The sequence below is a fragment of the Pezoporus wallicus genome, unplaced genomic scaffold (assembly GCF_028554395.1).
Source record: "Pezoporus wallicus isolate ANWC-B61680 ecotype Strahan unplaced genomic scaffold, APGP_CSIRO_Pwel_v1 contig_5601, whole genome shotgun sequence".
In the NCBI taxonomy this organism is placed as follows: domain Eukaryota; kingdom Metazoa; phylum Chordata; class Aves; order Psittaciformes; family Psittacidae; genus Pezoporus; species Pezoporus wallicus.
This window is the reverse complement of record NW_026642944.1, coordinates 546,690-561,760: the sequence shown is the minus strand read 5'-3', so window position 1 is coordinate 561,760 and position 15,071 is coordinate 546,690. Positions and strand designations below refer to the sequence as shown.

The window sequence follows — 15,071 nt, the reverse complement described above, 5'->3', positions numbered from 1 at the left end:
CGTTAGGCATTTATTCACATGGAGGGAGACAAGGAGAACAGGTCCGAAAGTCAGTTTTACCTCTGTTATCATAATTAGCTAGAATTAGTTGATAAATATTTTGGGGTATCTTCTCCCCATAGATTTAATTCTGACTTATATCTAGCTGTTAGGCATCAGATTTTTGTCTAAAACCAAGAAAAATAGATTACTTCTGGGTAAGCCTTGAGAGGTGATTGTGCTCTGTGCCAAAGCTAGTTGATGTATTTCATTCCATAAAAGGTTTAATGTGGAAGACATAAATAATCCCTGGGAGCAGGACCTGGAACCCATGGTCCCTCATTTCTAGCAAATGCCCTCTCACAGGGGCACGGAGTCCTGCTCCAAGTCAGTGGTTACTTAAGCTGCAGAGAGAAATGCCATCCACAGAAAGGCTGGAGAAGTCTCCATCCTGACTTGTCTGTTACTTCGAGTAGCCTCTGGGGAAGTCAGAGGTATTTTCCTCACCCCAGCGAGTGCTGCAGTGGCTGGGCTGCTGTACAAAAAGGGAGCACCACTGCTACTTTATTTTTCTGGCTCTGTCTTTATAAACAAAAGCTGCGGCTTCTGCTTTTTCTGGGGAACTTCATTCTGTGGTTCTGTGCAGATTTTATCAGCAGGCACAGGCAGGGAATAATTGCTTTGTGAATCCTGAGTGTCTGAGCATCAGTCAGGTGGTGTGACCCTGTCAAAGATGAGACTCTGCATCTGATGCCTACAAAATTTATCATCACATCTCTCTTTTCTTTTTTTTTTTTTTCCTCTTCCACCCACACTCCTCCCCCTGTTTAAGCATCAAAAGTTTGGTTTTTATGGGTGCTTAAGCATCTCCAAGGGTCGTCTTCCAGAATCTTATGAATCTTTTCCAGAGTCATTAGGATAGCAGTGATGGGGGCCATATAAATTCCTAGATGGCCAGAGCTGTCGTCTTACCTGCCTTTGGGGGGTAAAGGGGCAGCTAAGATACAAATCATCAGCAAATGCTGAGGTTCCTGTGTTCGTTGCCTGCCTTACTGACTTAGAGGATGGTAATTAGAATGAATGATATCAGAAGGTTCTGATCTGACACTGAGAATACGCAGGGACTATTTTTGGTATACACCATTAGTTTTTGCTGATTATTCCTCCCATGGAAAATGCACAATCCCTAAATCTGTGGACTGTGGGAGCCCTCCTGCCATGTGTTAATAAGGTCCTTGCACTTCCTGCAAGCAAGAGGTTCTCAGCAGGGCCTTTTGCCACTTTGCTGCTGTCTGCCTTTCCCTGCTGCTGTCCCTTGGAATCACTCCTAGTAGCAGGTTTCACTGCAAGCAGAAAGTGCTTAAACTAAAAATAACTCCTAACCCACTGGTATGAATGTTGGTCAGGCTGTAAGGTTTTGAAGGGCATACGTCTCCTCTCCTTTCCATGCACAGTCTGGAGCTGGCATTGGAGCTGGGTCAAAGATTGTTGCTACAACAGAAGCAGCTTTCCCTTATCCCACAGGCAGAGAACTGCTGAGTTGTCAGCTGTTGAGGCCAAATTATGCCTTTTACCTCAGGGAGCACAAGTTATAAAAGCACGTGTCATGGAAACAAGGACAGTACTGTAGCAATTTCTTCTGCCTCACTTCCTACCCTGCCAAACATTAGACCCACAGCACAGCCCACAGCAGAGGACAGGCACCCTGTGTTGTAAGGTTGGTATTAGGGGTGCGCTTGAGAGCAGGATGGCTTTCCCTTTTCTTGGGCCATGTGTTGTCAGGGACCAGAGTCTCCTTTCTCACCTGTAAACCCAGCAATTGAGGGGTGGCCTCCTGCAAGACCAAAAGGCACAGCCTCTCAGCTAGCCTTGGCCTCCTTAAGTTTCCTGAAGTCTTGAAATTTCCTAAGTAGGTATGATCATAGAATGATTGTAAACGAAGTAGGGCTTTCTTGGGGTTGCTCTTGCGCTGCAACATTTTCTTTGCCAGCCGATACAGTGCTGATACAGTAGCCAGATCCTGATACAGTAACACTGGTTAGAGAAAACCAGTGGGGTTTTGATATTTTCTTTCTTTCTTTTTGCATGCTTCTATGTCGATGAGACACATTATACCAGTGCTCTCTGCCAGTATAGCTTACTGCATTTTGATCATCAGTCAGAAGCACTTTCTTTTCGAATATACATACATTACTAAAATAGAGAGAGATATTGCTGTGTACCTGTAGCTGCACTGATCATAGTTTTGTGTATTGAATGAACCTTGATAGCTTCCTATCAAGGTTGCCTGGTAGTTTGTGGTACATAATCATGACATTTAAATAAAGCATTGTATTTGTAGGATTTCTTTAGGGCATAAACACTGCCTGAAAAGTATGCTGGAATACTACTTATGCTTGCGTGATTTTGTCATTATTGTACAAGTTGCTTAGAAGTATAATACAAGTGCAAGGAACAAGTGGTTGACATTATCAGTCTGGTTCAGACTTACATGCTTACTTCTAGCCCTTAGCCATCCATCTAAGCTAGTTCTGCTCCCTGAATAAATCAATTACTCCTTTCTAAGAGGAAATACAGGCTCAGCTGACTAGATATCATGATTAAATGTTTATTCTAGATGGTGTGGATATGGTCTATGGCAAGCATGGATAAGCATGGTAAGCAGAACAAGCCAGTTCTATCCCAGGTGGCTTTATGCCGTTAAATGCCCCCCACATTGTGCCCTTGGGCACTGCATACATTTCAGCCTAAAGCTGAAAAAATACTTTCTATTCATTTCGAACACTTTGAAAACGAAGTTCAAAGAAGTGCAGAAAATGCTGGTTTGGTTAGCCAGATGGTGACCTGGGCCATTTGCTACAAAGTGGTCTAGTCTGGACTTCCACATGTCAGTCCTAAACAGTGTGAAGGCGAGCCCTCCTGCAGCATTTGGGCTGAGGGTGAAGTCCACCAGGCAGTTTGAGCATCTCGGATGTTCATGCTTTCTGTAACTTTACAAGTTGCATTTCAAATTACTTGGATATTTAAGAGTTGTACAGCATATTCTGCATATCTGGGCAATCCCAGAGGAGAGGGAGATTTGGACAAGTGGGAGGTGAGGCATGGCTCTGCTCAGCGTGGGGCTAGCCTGGGCAGGTAGTTGCCTTTTGGGGCTGTCTAGTGGTATCTGCCTTAGCCTGGCTGCCCTTCTTCCTTCCAAACAGGTCACCCAGAAGCTCATGTGCCAAGACAGCAATACTGCTCATCATGTGATGTACCCCTGTTTGTATGGCTGACCACAGATTTGCCCTTCTTGAACTGGGTGATCTAATGGCCTCTCTTAACTACAAAATCAGTGAGGACAGAGCTTCAAAATATCTTTCTGAAATAATAGGTCATAATATTACCACAGGGCACAAATGCTGCTTAAATCAAAGAAAATTATAGCAGTCAATATTATAGGTGGGGCTTCTGCAGACACTGAAGCCCAAAGGTGAATGTAAGTTATAAGTATTCCAACTACAACTAATTTTCACAATATTTCGTGTTTTGGATCAAGTTCAGCACTTGTGGCAAAAGAGATGTTTGACCTTTGAGGTTTCACAGCTATTCTGGAGCTAAAACCAAGGAGATAAGCTTTTAATGTTTAATCCAAGGAGCAGAGGGAGAGGAAGAGAGAGAGAAAAAAAAAACCAAAAATGTGATTTATTTATATTGTCAATTTCAGTGTTGCCTTGAGTTACATACAAGCACTGAAGTACTCTTTTGTGTGAGGTGGACATAAACATCAAACTCTCTTACTTTTGCTATGGTTTCTGCTGGTTCTGATGATAATAATATCTGTTCTCTAGAGTCTGCCTGTTCCTCTTCCTTTTCCCCTCTTTCCCCCTGCTCCATACTCTTCCAAAGGTCATGGCTATGAGAAGTCTTTAGTGTACAGGTCTCCAGGCACGTAACTTGTAATTCATCTGCTAGAATAGCATTGTCATGATCCCAAATATAGAACAGCCTTCTCCTCCAAATTAAATGTGATTGGCCTGTTTCTTTTTCAATATGCTAGGAAACTTTTGAAAGAAAATGCTTTTGACCAAATGTGGCCCCATGTTACAAATGACAGGATCAGTCTGGATGTAAATCCAGCAAGCTATCATGTGAACCTTGTTTTTTCCCTCAAAATCTGTAGTTTGTCCCCTGAATATTGTCTTCCTTCACCTTTAAAATGCTTATTGATGTGACATCTGTGCAAGATTTATGTTAATCTACCCTGACATTGGTGTAACGTGAACCAAAAAATTTAATCTGGGAACACTTGTGTTGAGCCTATATTTATCATTACTTTTAGGAATGCATCCAATCTTATTTTTTGTTTCAATCCATTCATCCCATGCTTGAAAACCTTTGGCAATACTTAATTAGTTTTACTTTTAACAATGTGCACTTTTCAGTGGAGGTCTACTACGTGGCATTGACTGTTGTATCTCCTAAATTGTGGGTTATGCTTAAATCCTTTCTCTGTGTAGGTAATTGAGAACTGTGATCAAGTAACCTTGCTGAACTAAATAGTTGCATTGTTTTAGGCTTTGCAACAACAGACAATCTCTCAGACTCAAATTGCTCTATGTAATCATTTGATCTTGTATGTAAATCAACTTTGTACTGGATTAAACCATTTCCACTGCTAATAAACGGCTGGTCTTTCTCTTATGCTGTTAGATTGAGTACTCTTGTAAGGCAGCTTCATCTGTACAAAGTTGCGAGGACTTTTCGGTGACTTTTATGTATTTATTTGCTTAAGCTGTGATAACTGATACTTTGACAATTGAATGTTTTCATTTGCTTCCCCATTATTTCAACTAATGAGTGGTTAAACTGGTGTTAATATGTGAAAAATGTATCCTTGAAAGCATTAGATGCTTGTCTGTTATCCTTTTGCTCTGCTATGTGTGTGCTTGCTAATCAGTAGGTAATTTTCAGTTGGCGTTTGGGCAGTGTTTACTGCAGACAGAAATGGGAACAAGCACTCATCATTACAACAGCTGCTGGTAGAATTAGGTCAGTAACAAACTTTCAGCAGAATAGTGTTATTTCCCTCTCTACACAGGTATATAAACAAAAGATATATTTATAATTCCACACCTTTTCTCAGTGTTCCTTTAGTGTAGAATTCTTCATGATGAATTCATACATGAATCTTCATGTACTTCAGGTATCTGATGTGACTGCCCAGTTCAACATTCAGCGTTCCCATACTGAAGACTAAGGACTGAGACTGTCACAGGCTCCTGCAGCTGGGCTCCTGCCAACAGCGCAAATGTAAGTTTATGCATACCTTAATTCATAAGATAGAATTAGTCATATAGTTATGCGTTTGAAAATTCAGGAGCAAACTCATATATGTGGTTGCTGAGGCTTATCTTGTGTAAATCAGCAGTTAGTCATGAGCAGCACTCCATGGCTTTGAAATACCTTCTCGTCAGAGTGCACAGGTGATCTCTGATAGCATTTGGCTGTTTGTTTCATGGGACTTGAGAATTAAGATGAATGAAACGCTGCAATCTAAACCAGGTTTTTGATGATTTGATGAACTGATCATTTTAATAAGAATTTTTGGTAATGATTACCTCCAGTTGATCTCATCTTCCAAAGCAACATAAATTAATTTTTACCATATTTAATGATAATTGATTGTTTTTTGTTTTTTTTTTTATTTTAAATTTTCTTATTTGGGAAAAAAAGATACTTGTCATTTGCATTCTTTATATATATGGGGGTATGTGTATATATATATGTATATAAGTACATATATATATATGTACCTCTGATCCTTCCAGTCTCTTCTACCATAGCTCACAAAGGCTCTCTGTATATATTATTCTGAAGTCAAATATTTATATCCCTAAGACATATGCATTGTTATCTAAATATGTTTCTTATATATGATCCTTTTACTAATCCAGTGCATAATTCTTTAATAAGGAAAATTGCAGAAATGGGAAAAGCAGAGTATCATCTGCAAAGATGTTTGAAGTTGTGTTGTTTCTAAATGCTGTGTGGATTCTAATGAACTGCTTCATGGTGAGATTGGCACAAGCTTTTGTAGAAAAGGATTTCCAAAAGGAAGAAGAAATGGGAATTTGGTATTTCTTACTGTGAAATTTACATCAGAGGTTTTGCCAGTCTACGGGTTTAGACAGGTAAACTTAACAAGAACATGCTTGGCCTTGTGTGATACGCACTGTATATCTGGATGGACTTGGTTAGATACATAAAGAGCAGAAATTTTCCTAAGGAATAAAATGCTGGCATAGAAATAAAAAATAAGCTCAAACAGAGCATGACTTTCTTGGAAACTAACCAAAAAGTTAGTTGTCCAATTAACTCTTCTCTGCAGGTAGGTTTACCTTCACCCCTGCTTTCTCCTCTCACATGCCTGGGCACCTCACAGAGCAGCCACCAGAGAGACCATTGAGAGTTGTCTCACGTCTCTAATTCCCACAGTTGGACTTGCTCAGCACTTTGGAAACAATAGCTGCTTCATTGCTGAGTTGTGAAACAAAAACGTTAAATGTATCGACAACAATGCATGAAAAATGTGATGAGCAGCCTTCTACAGGAAGAGATTTTTTTCATGCCAGTGTGTAGGTATACAGGATTTAATGATGATAGAATCTAATAAGTGAGAAATCCTTCTTCTTTTGTACATCATCTGCCAGCTCAATACTGAGAGAAGTAAACCATGAGATTTACTAATAATAGGAGGAAGGAAGAACCTTGTTAAACAGAGATAGCAAAGTTGGAATGACTTGTGTGTGTAAAATCCAGGGTTGTTTTTCCCTTTCCACAGCCCTTTTTTATAGTCACCCTTGAGAAGAGAAAGAAAAAGAGATCTTCAGAGGAAGAGTCTTGCTTTCAAGGGAGGATTGAGGGGGAAGAGGCAGATGCAAGTTAGAGGTCACATAGTAATGGTCATGTGAAAATGATGTGAAGATGTGAGATGAAGTGCAGATGTGGCTTTGAAATTTCTGTTTTGTGTTCTTATTCTAAGTGTGAATCAGGACAGGAGAGACTTGTGGAACTGACTCACTGTATGTCCTATTCGTATCAATCTCACTTTTCTATGAGCTGCTTTCAGTTTTAAATGAGATGCGGCACCAGTAGCCTTACAGACACTGCTGTCTCAGCACTTGCTGGTGGGTTATATACAGGGACTCAATTCACTGCTTTTGCTAAGTTCTGAAAGGAATGACAGAAAAGCATTGCTTTATTTTACAGCAATAAAAATTATAGATATGGGTCCTAGCCATCTTGCTTATTATTTTAAGATGTTAAGCTGCTCATTGATTTTTTTCCTTTTGCTAAGGATTATTTTAATGGTGCAGCGTTTGCTCAAGTATTTTATTCCTCTGCAAAGTACTTTATTGCAATATTTTCCATTCTATGACCCTCCATGAAACAGCTGGAGAGCTTAGAAGCTTATTTAAGTCAACCAAAACCAAGGAACTTTCTAAGATAGATAAATCCAACCTGCAGACAAGATGTAAACTTATCATTTGGCGTATTCTGAATAAACTTAGGATTTTTTTAGCATCTTTTTCACTGTTGTGGACTGAGAGATCTATGTTTGAATCAGATTTGAAGTAATTTAGCAGAAATTGAAAATGAAATTTAAACTTTTTTATATGTTTACTTTTAAAACAATGTTCTGTCTAAATTATTTGAAATGGAAAACCAGATACTAATTTAATTGTAAAACAATTGCATCTTGTGCCTTTGGCATTGCAGTAAGTGATTTATTTCAGTTAGGGCAATGCAGTTAAGCAAGTGCCGTATATTGGTAGAACTGAGGATAAAACGGAGGAGTACACTAAAACTGATCTGAGATTGTATTCTGGAGGTGTCAAAGGCTCTTAGATGCATAGAAAGGATAACATGAATGAATTAATTTATGTTGAGCCACTGTGTTGCTGGCTGTGGTGCTATGAGAACTGATCTACAAGTGGACCATAAGTCCTTTGCAGGAACCTAGAGACCTTTGTGAGTTTTGCAGAGCAGACAAGGAGGATCAGGTGTGCCTGCATGTCTTTTGAGTCAGCGGCTCTGATGAAGGCTCTGAACTGCAAGACAATGAAAGGGTACTGGTATCATGAACCCACATGTGTGTGAGAGAGTCAGTCTCAGTTTCCGGTATGTCTGCCTGTGTATATGCACACAGAAGTGCAAGATTTAATATTTATTTCTTTTAGTCTGGCAGTGATCTCTCTTGGGTCTAAGTAAGTTAACTAGGAAAGAGACCAGCTCTGATGCATATAGACTACAGAAGTCTATATTTGTATTTCTTATGATTTCCTACACATTGCCACCTTAAAAGGAGGATATGGATGTACATGTACAAATGAAAAGCTGGGTGGGAGGGGGAAAGGGGAGAAAAAGGTATGACTAAAACAGTATGTGAGAGAAATAAATGCCAGCTGTTATATATGGACAGGTTTGTTCTGATAATGTCATACTCCATTGTAGATCTTAGTTCTTTGAAAGGGGAATGGCAGCATTGAGTGCCCACCTTGGAGTGGAACAAAGAAGAAAACAATTGCTCACCCCAGTGGAAGGGTAGTCTGTGCATGGTAACATGCTGTAGTAGATCTTCATGTGACGTGCCTGATACTTTTATTAAGAGGGTAAATACAGAAGGGCATAAGAGCTTTTAAAGTCTCAAGAAAGATCACTACAATGTGAATTTATCAGAAACTATAGATCTATAGTTTCAGGAATTGCCATTCCCTCGATTACTAAAAAATCAATTTATTTCTCGTGACTTTCATTCCTTATATTCACTCCAAAAGGATATTGCACAATTGTTGCTTGTTATTCTCAATATATTATTTAATGTGAGAGCCACATTTCAGCATTTGATCTATTTATATGCTGTTTGTACACATAAAGACAGACTTTACTTGGATTTAGTTCATTGTACCTTAAAAATAATTCAAATACCACGGGTTTCATTGTAAACAATGAAAGATTCCAGCCCTCAGGTCATTGCCGGTTGTTTAAAAAAAAAACACACTTGGATTTGCTTCAGTAATTATCAGTGTTCTCTTATAAAACTAAATAGGCTTTTCCTGTGGTGGAAAGAAGATTAAAGGTCATATAGTTCAAAATTTTGGACATTGCCAGATTAAGAAAAATAAACTCTTTCATTAATAAGGTCAGCTTCTTTATGTCCTTATTAGTTCATAAGGACATACTAACTGAAGAGAACCAGCAGGGGCAGAATTAAGTAGATAATGACTCTTCTTAGGAACAGCTATATTTTTCTGCAGCCCTCTTTGTAAAGTCTGAGTGAAATGTCTGGCCCTTGAATCTCAACCTAAGTAAAGTGCAGTTGCCAATGTGGGCAAATGACATTTTCCTCTGAAGATACAGTGTCTTGACAGCTACACACAAAGTAACAGTAGCCCCTCTCCCCACAGATGAAATGTGTTTTGGAATATTTGGTTTGTGGTTTATTTCAATTATTTATTAGTAAAATACAGCAAGCACTGGAAAAGTGGGAAACCTTCTCTGTGTATTTTCATTTGATTCTAGGTTATGCATTGCAAAAAATGCGGGTGCATTTGTTTCTATGCTTTGTACCTGTATTAAGTATTGAAAAGGCATAGTGGGTAGCGATAGCATTCATGATAAGATGTGTTTTTTATTTATGCAAAGTAATTGGACCTTTGTGCCTTTGCTCAGTGTACTTGTTCCATGCTGCATTGCAAAGCACAAGAATTGAAGGAAGTGTGTCGACCATGAGGTCACCAAATTCAAACATATCAGGAAATGTGTGTAGCTGTATCAGATTTACACAAATACATAAGTTGAATCCTTCACCTTACTGCGGTATTAATTTGCCAGTTGTAGTAAGTATCAAGATAATTTTTTGAATGGGTTAAAATACAAGTGTGTAAATGACTTAGAGCCATTTCCTTCTGCTGTAGAGCACAATAGCCTAGAAAATCTAAATTTCTCTTTTGGCCAGCAGTGTCCCTTAACCTTCACCCCTTTGCTTTGTTCTTTGTTCAGATGATTAGGTGTTTCCCATCTGCACCTCTGTGGAAGAAGAATCTGTGCTTGTTAATTTGAGCTGACTTCCTAAGGAAATCAGGCTTATCTGATAATGCTTTGTCTGTCCTCTTACCCCCGCAGTAACCTTTGAACATGCTGCCCAGGTCAGTTCACCCAGAATGAGGAGGTGAGGTCTCAGCTTAGTGTGTCCTTACAAGCTTGATGAAACTGCAGCTCCTTGGAGAGACCTAACTGAGGAAATAGCTGCAGAATGAAGTCAACCTTTACTGGACTGCAGTACCAGCATCTCTAGCATGCCTTCTCTGATGTCTAATAAGGCTTAGAGAGTAATCTGTAATAACATTTGCCTAATACATAACAACAATAAATTGTGGACAGACTTGTAGATATCCCAAAACATATTCAATCTATTTTGGTAGTATTAGGGTTCATTGTGTTTCTCTGAAGACTTTGTTTTCTGTTGTTACCATCTGTAGAGCAGTGCTGTGTTTGTAGTAGTAATGGATGTGTTTTTATTTAACCATGTTCTTGGTGGCTAATTGATGTGGGCAAGGATGTCCAAACTGAGGAGTTAGACCAGTTTTCTTTTGAAAGTGACTTTGTTCTTCTGGAAGTCTCACACTAGGAATGCTAAACGCAGTGTCTGGCTTGGGTTCCGCTCTCACATTGTGTATGCTGGGCAGTGAGCAGCAAATGGCATCAGTAGGACTAACAGTTTTCAAATTAGCATACAGTTTAATTGAAAACAACTGTAACTCAGTAAGGACAAAAGGCAAAGTGTGCAAAATGTATATTTAGCTTGAAAACCCCCAAAATGTCACCTCATAAACTTGGTTTTCATTGTGGTAAAAATATAAATCGTTGATTTATTGTGTCTCTTTGCTTTATTCTGCCCTTTCAGTCCACTGCTGTGCCTGACAGCTCTGCCTCTTCAGTATCACTGGGCTCTGATTCTTTGCCTCCAGCCCAGCTGTCCCAGCAGGGATATTGTTCCCAATTGCCTCTATAAGCCACCTGACTTGTTCTTGTTTGGTGGAGTTTTTTTTAGTTGAAATGTATAACCTAAAGGAGTCTTCCACTATGCCTTCCAAATGCTTCTCAAAATTGTACCTATTGCTACGGTTAAGATATTTGACATCTGCTTCTTCTGTATATTTTCCTTTACAAACGCAAGTCCTAAGGGCTTCAGTTTCTGCTTATGTATGGGTGTTGTACTGTCCTACAAGTACTAAATGCTTTCGTAAAATCACTCTTGAACTGTGATGCTTGTTCATGGATTTCCTAAGCAAATGACTTGAAACATTTCTGTTCTCTGTCCTGCATGCAGGCTTTATGCATCATACTCCCAAATGAGGAAAACTCATGCAAAGAGTTTTCTCTCACTCTTTGCCAGGTGAGGGTGCTTCTCCTGCTAATTGCTACCTGGAAACATCCACCAGCTCTCCTAGTCTGCAGCTTGCTTATTTGTATTTCCATCGTGTTTAACAGTCTAGGACAGGAAGAAGGGAAGAACTGGAAATACTGGAAAGCAGGTGCAGCTTTGCATTGGCCTAAAACTCTGAGCCAGGTGAAGGGAGCTGGGTGCACCTTTGATCTTGCTGGTGTTATTTCTTGCTTTACCCTCACTTCTGCTTGGCTGTATTTGGGGTGACTGGCTGTTCAGTATTGCAAAAAATACAGCCTGCCATCATTGTCTACAATGTTTTGGTGGTGTGCTATATAATCCTTTTCCTTGAGAGCTTTTAATATTCCATTCAGTGGTAAATTATTATGATGGTACCTTTAACTGTGGAGAAAAACAAATTGTAACTTGAGAAAATTTATTGACAAACAGGGACATGATGGTTGTGACCAGGGGCTTGGCAAATGCATTGTTGAAGTGTCGATCCTGGTACCAAGTTTGTATGTTGCATCCTGCCATTTCACCTCACCTTGCAGAGCAGAAGCAGGTACCTGCGGTGGCTTCCCAGCATCTCAGAGGTGACACTGCTGTTTGGCACCTGGAGGAAGCAGTGAGAATGGAATTTTTCTCTTCATGCTTGACAGGAAAAAACTCAAGAAAACAACATTTGTCTCAAAGGACTGAAAAATTGGCCTTGTGAACTCCTACACATTTACTGTATAATATCTTAACACTCTGTCTTTGTTTCCTTTTCCTCTGCTGCAGATTAGGAGAGTGCATTTCATGCAGATAGGCAACTTGAATTATTTTATCAGCTTTCGGAAAGAGAAATAGCAGATTCTTAGATTAATTCCTCAGAACTGGGAAAAGTCAGATTCCCAAATGGGATTCAGCCTTCATTTATAAACAAGTTTTAGTGATTCATGTCCTGCGAATCTTTTATAACTTGGAATGGTGCCATGTTATAAAACAGAGAGGGAAAGCCTGCCTGTAGGTTATTAAAGAGAGATTTTTTTTCTCAACTTTGGGAATTTTTTTTAAGGAGGTGGAAGAATGTACTCAATTGAAACAAAGCCAAGCCCCTCAAATTAATGTTTTTAATTCTACTTCAATTTTTTATTTATTACTCAGCTAGCTTTAAAGTCAAAGACTGAAGGCTGTGGGATCAGCAAAACTGTCCTAAAGAAAACCAATTCATCTTCTGTTTCTGTGTTCATTGTCTTTACTGTCAGCTGTATTGGCAATTTGCTTGGTTTCCCAGAAATGTGTACTTCTGGCATGAACTTTCAGATAGGGGAATTTTTTTGGAAGCTTTCTGTTGGCAATAGTAGGATGTGTAATTTGATATATGCATTTTTATCTGGATATAGGCATGTTTTCTTTCACTTTGAAGATTAAATTAGTTATCTTTGGGCAGAGACAAGTAAACTGAGCCTTCTCCACCTGCTAAGCAGAATAATTTTTTTTTAGCAATAAGGTTTTGATCTAGGCACACACTTAGCACCCTCACTTCTGCCTGGCTGTATTTGGGGTGACTGGCTGTTCAGTATTGCCAGAAATACAGCCTGCCATCATTGTCTACAATGTTTTGGTGGCATGCTATATAATCCTTTTCCTTGAGAGCTTTTAATGTTTCATTTAATGGTAAATTATTATGATGATACATTTAACTGTGGAGAAAAACAAATTGTAACTTGAGAAAATTTATTGACAAACAGGTTTCTTCTTTTTGTTGTTTGATATATGTTGTTTGATATATGTTGTTTGATATATGTTTTTACTGGTTTCATGGTTTCATCTAGTATTCTCCACTTGCATTTTCCCTAAACATCGTGTAAGCTGACTTTTTAACTGTTTCTTTTGAGGTGTCTGCTGTGGAGCACAAACATAGCCATAATAAGTGTGGCCACTGATCCTCAATACACAGATTTTTTTAAACCTATTCTGGAGGGCTGTGAGTGGCAGATCAGACTACAGGCAGAAAGCAGGCCAAAAGTATTTTTTATTTTTTTATCTGTTTTGTTTGCTTGTTTCCAAAGCGGTTTCCAAGCACTTCACAATGGAATATATTCGGAGACCAGAAAACTCAGAAGCAGAACAGAGCTTTGGAGAACTTCTGTGCTTAGAGGACTGGTCTGTTACAACTGACAAAGAATTTTTTTGATTTTTTTTTTTTTTTTTTTTTAAGAGAATTGAACATTTGGTCAGCTATGCTTTAAAATAAATAATGCAGAAGCAGTTAAGCCAACAAATACATGAATGAAATACAGTCAGGAGGAGAGATACCGGTTACCGTCCGTTTTTCCCTTTCAGAGGTTGAGTCCAAAGAAGCTGGTAATGTCTTAGCATGTCACTGTCAAACAGCTGGTCCTACCCTCCTTTTCTCAACTTGTCACAGAACCTTTAACCTTCTCCCCAGCTGACAACGTTTTGAAGGAAAGCTGTCCATAGGTATTTTCCCAGATGCACATTATTGAGTTGGAGTTCTTTCCTTCTCTTACCTATCAGATCACCAATAGGTGTACTGTATGCATCAAAACATCTTTAAAAGTCATCTGAAAATCCAGAGTTGGTATTGAGCTGTTTTAAATAAGCATCACCATCCGTTGGCTTCAGTGAATAAGAATCTGAATCTAATTGTTCCTTTATTAGCTTATCTGCACAAAAAGTAATCTGAAATTACTTTTTTTTTTTCTGACCACAGGCGCAAGGGTAGTTCCTCTGCACAGCATAAAGTCTTAAGCATAAGTCAGGACATCTCCATGTACTGTGACTTCCAACAGTTATTATGGAATCCTGCTTTTGTAGCTGCTTTTAAATATGGGCAGTTGTATGCTGAAGCCTGCCATGCCTTTGCTGTTGGTATGACATGAATTTGCATGTGAACTGTTTGGAAACACACACAATATTGTTCCTTAGCATAGATTTATGGGAGGCTTTTTCTTTATTTTAAAATTTCAGAAGTGAAAGACCTTTTCAGGCAAGGCCTTTAAGATGAATTTGCTGTGCAAACATACGCAAAGTCAGGAGGTTTGCAGTCAATTTGAGGGTGAGATTGGAGTCTGAAGTACTAAGTAAACAGCTACGTGGCAGCTTTATACAGTAGTATCCGGGGCTGGATCACACAGTGAAATTGAGTCAACAAGATCTGAATGTTGAGATAAAGCAAATATGGCATGAACTGAATAAACACATACTACGCACAGGTTTTCCTTAGAAAAGTTCCTTCGTCGTGCTTGATAATGTTCAGGCATCAGAGGGCAGAAATATTTTAAAGCTGCAGATGCAGCAGATTTGGTCCATGGAGAAATACTTGTTGCAGGAAAGATCAGAAATCTAGAATCTGAGACTGGGAAAGGGTAAAAAGCCCTGGAGTTTTTAAGGAAGAAGCTAGTAGAGACCTGGTCTCAGTCATCTTCTATGTAAAAGGTTGCTGCAAGGCAGAGGTTAAATTGTTCTTCATCTGGAGATAGGGCAAAGTAGTGTGCTTAAAACTGAGTGAGAGAGAGTTGCATAGCACACTGGACCGCTAACAATAGTGCCAGTGACGTAACACAAATAAATTGCCCAAGAAAGTGAGATTGTTATGGGATAGGCTATCAGGATGTTTTTTAAGATAGACAACTGCTAAAGATGGTTTAAT

At 39.1% G+C, this 15,071-nt stretch overlaps 1 protein-coding gene across 5 annotated transcripts in view; it reads left to right on the top strand.

Moving 5' to 3' along the window:
* Nucleotides 1–15,071, top strand: part of LIFR (LIF receptor subunit alpha) — an 84,463-nt gene that overhangs the window by 39,681 nt on the left and 29,711 nt on the right. For 3 of the 5 annotated variants that reach the window (XM_057433249.1, XM_057433246.1, XM_057433247.1), the window contains exon 2: nt 5,165–5,271. The exons of 1 other annotated variant lie outside the window; for it this stretch is intronic. The gene's annotated coding sequence lies outside the window, so the exon portion shown is untranslated. Of the gene's footprint in view, nt 1–1,677; nt 1,697–5,164; nt 5,272–15,071 lie in introns of those variants that run through there. One more of the 5 variants, XM_057433250.1, reaches the window with a different exon arrangement.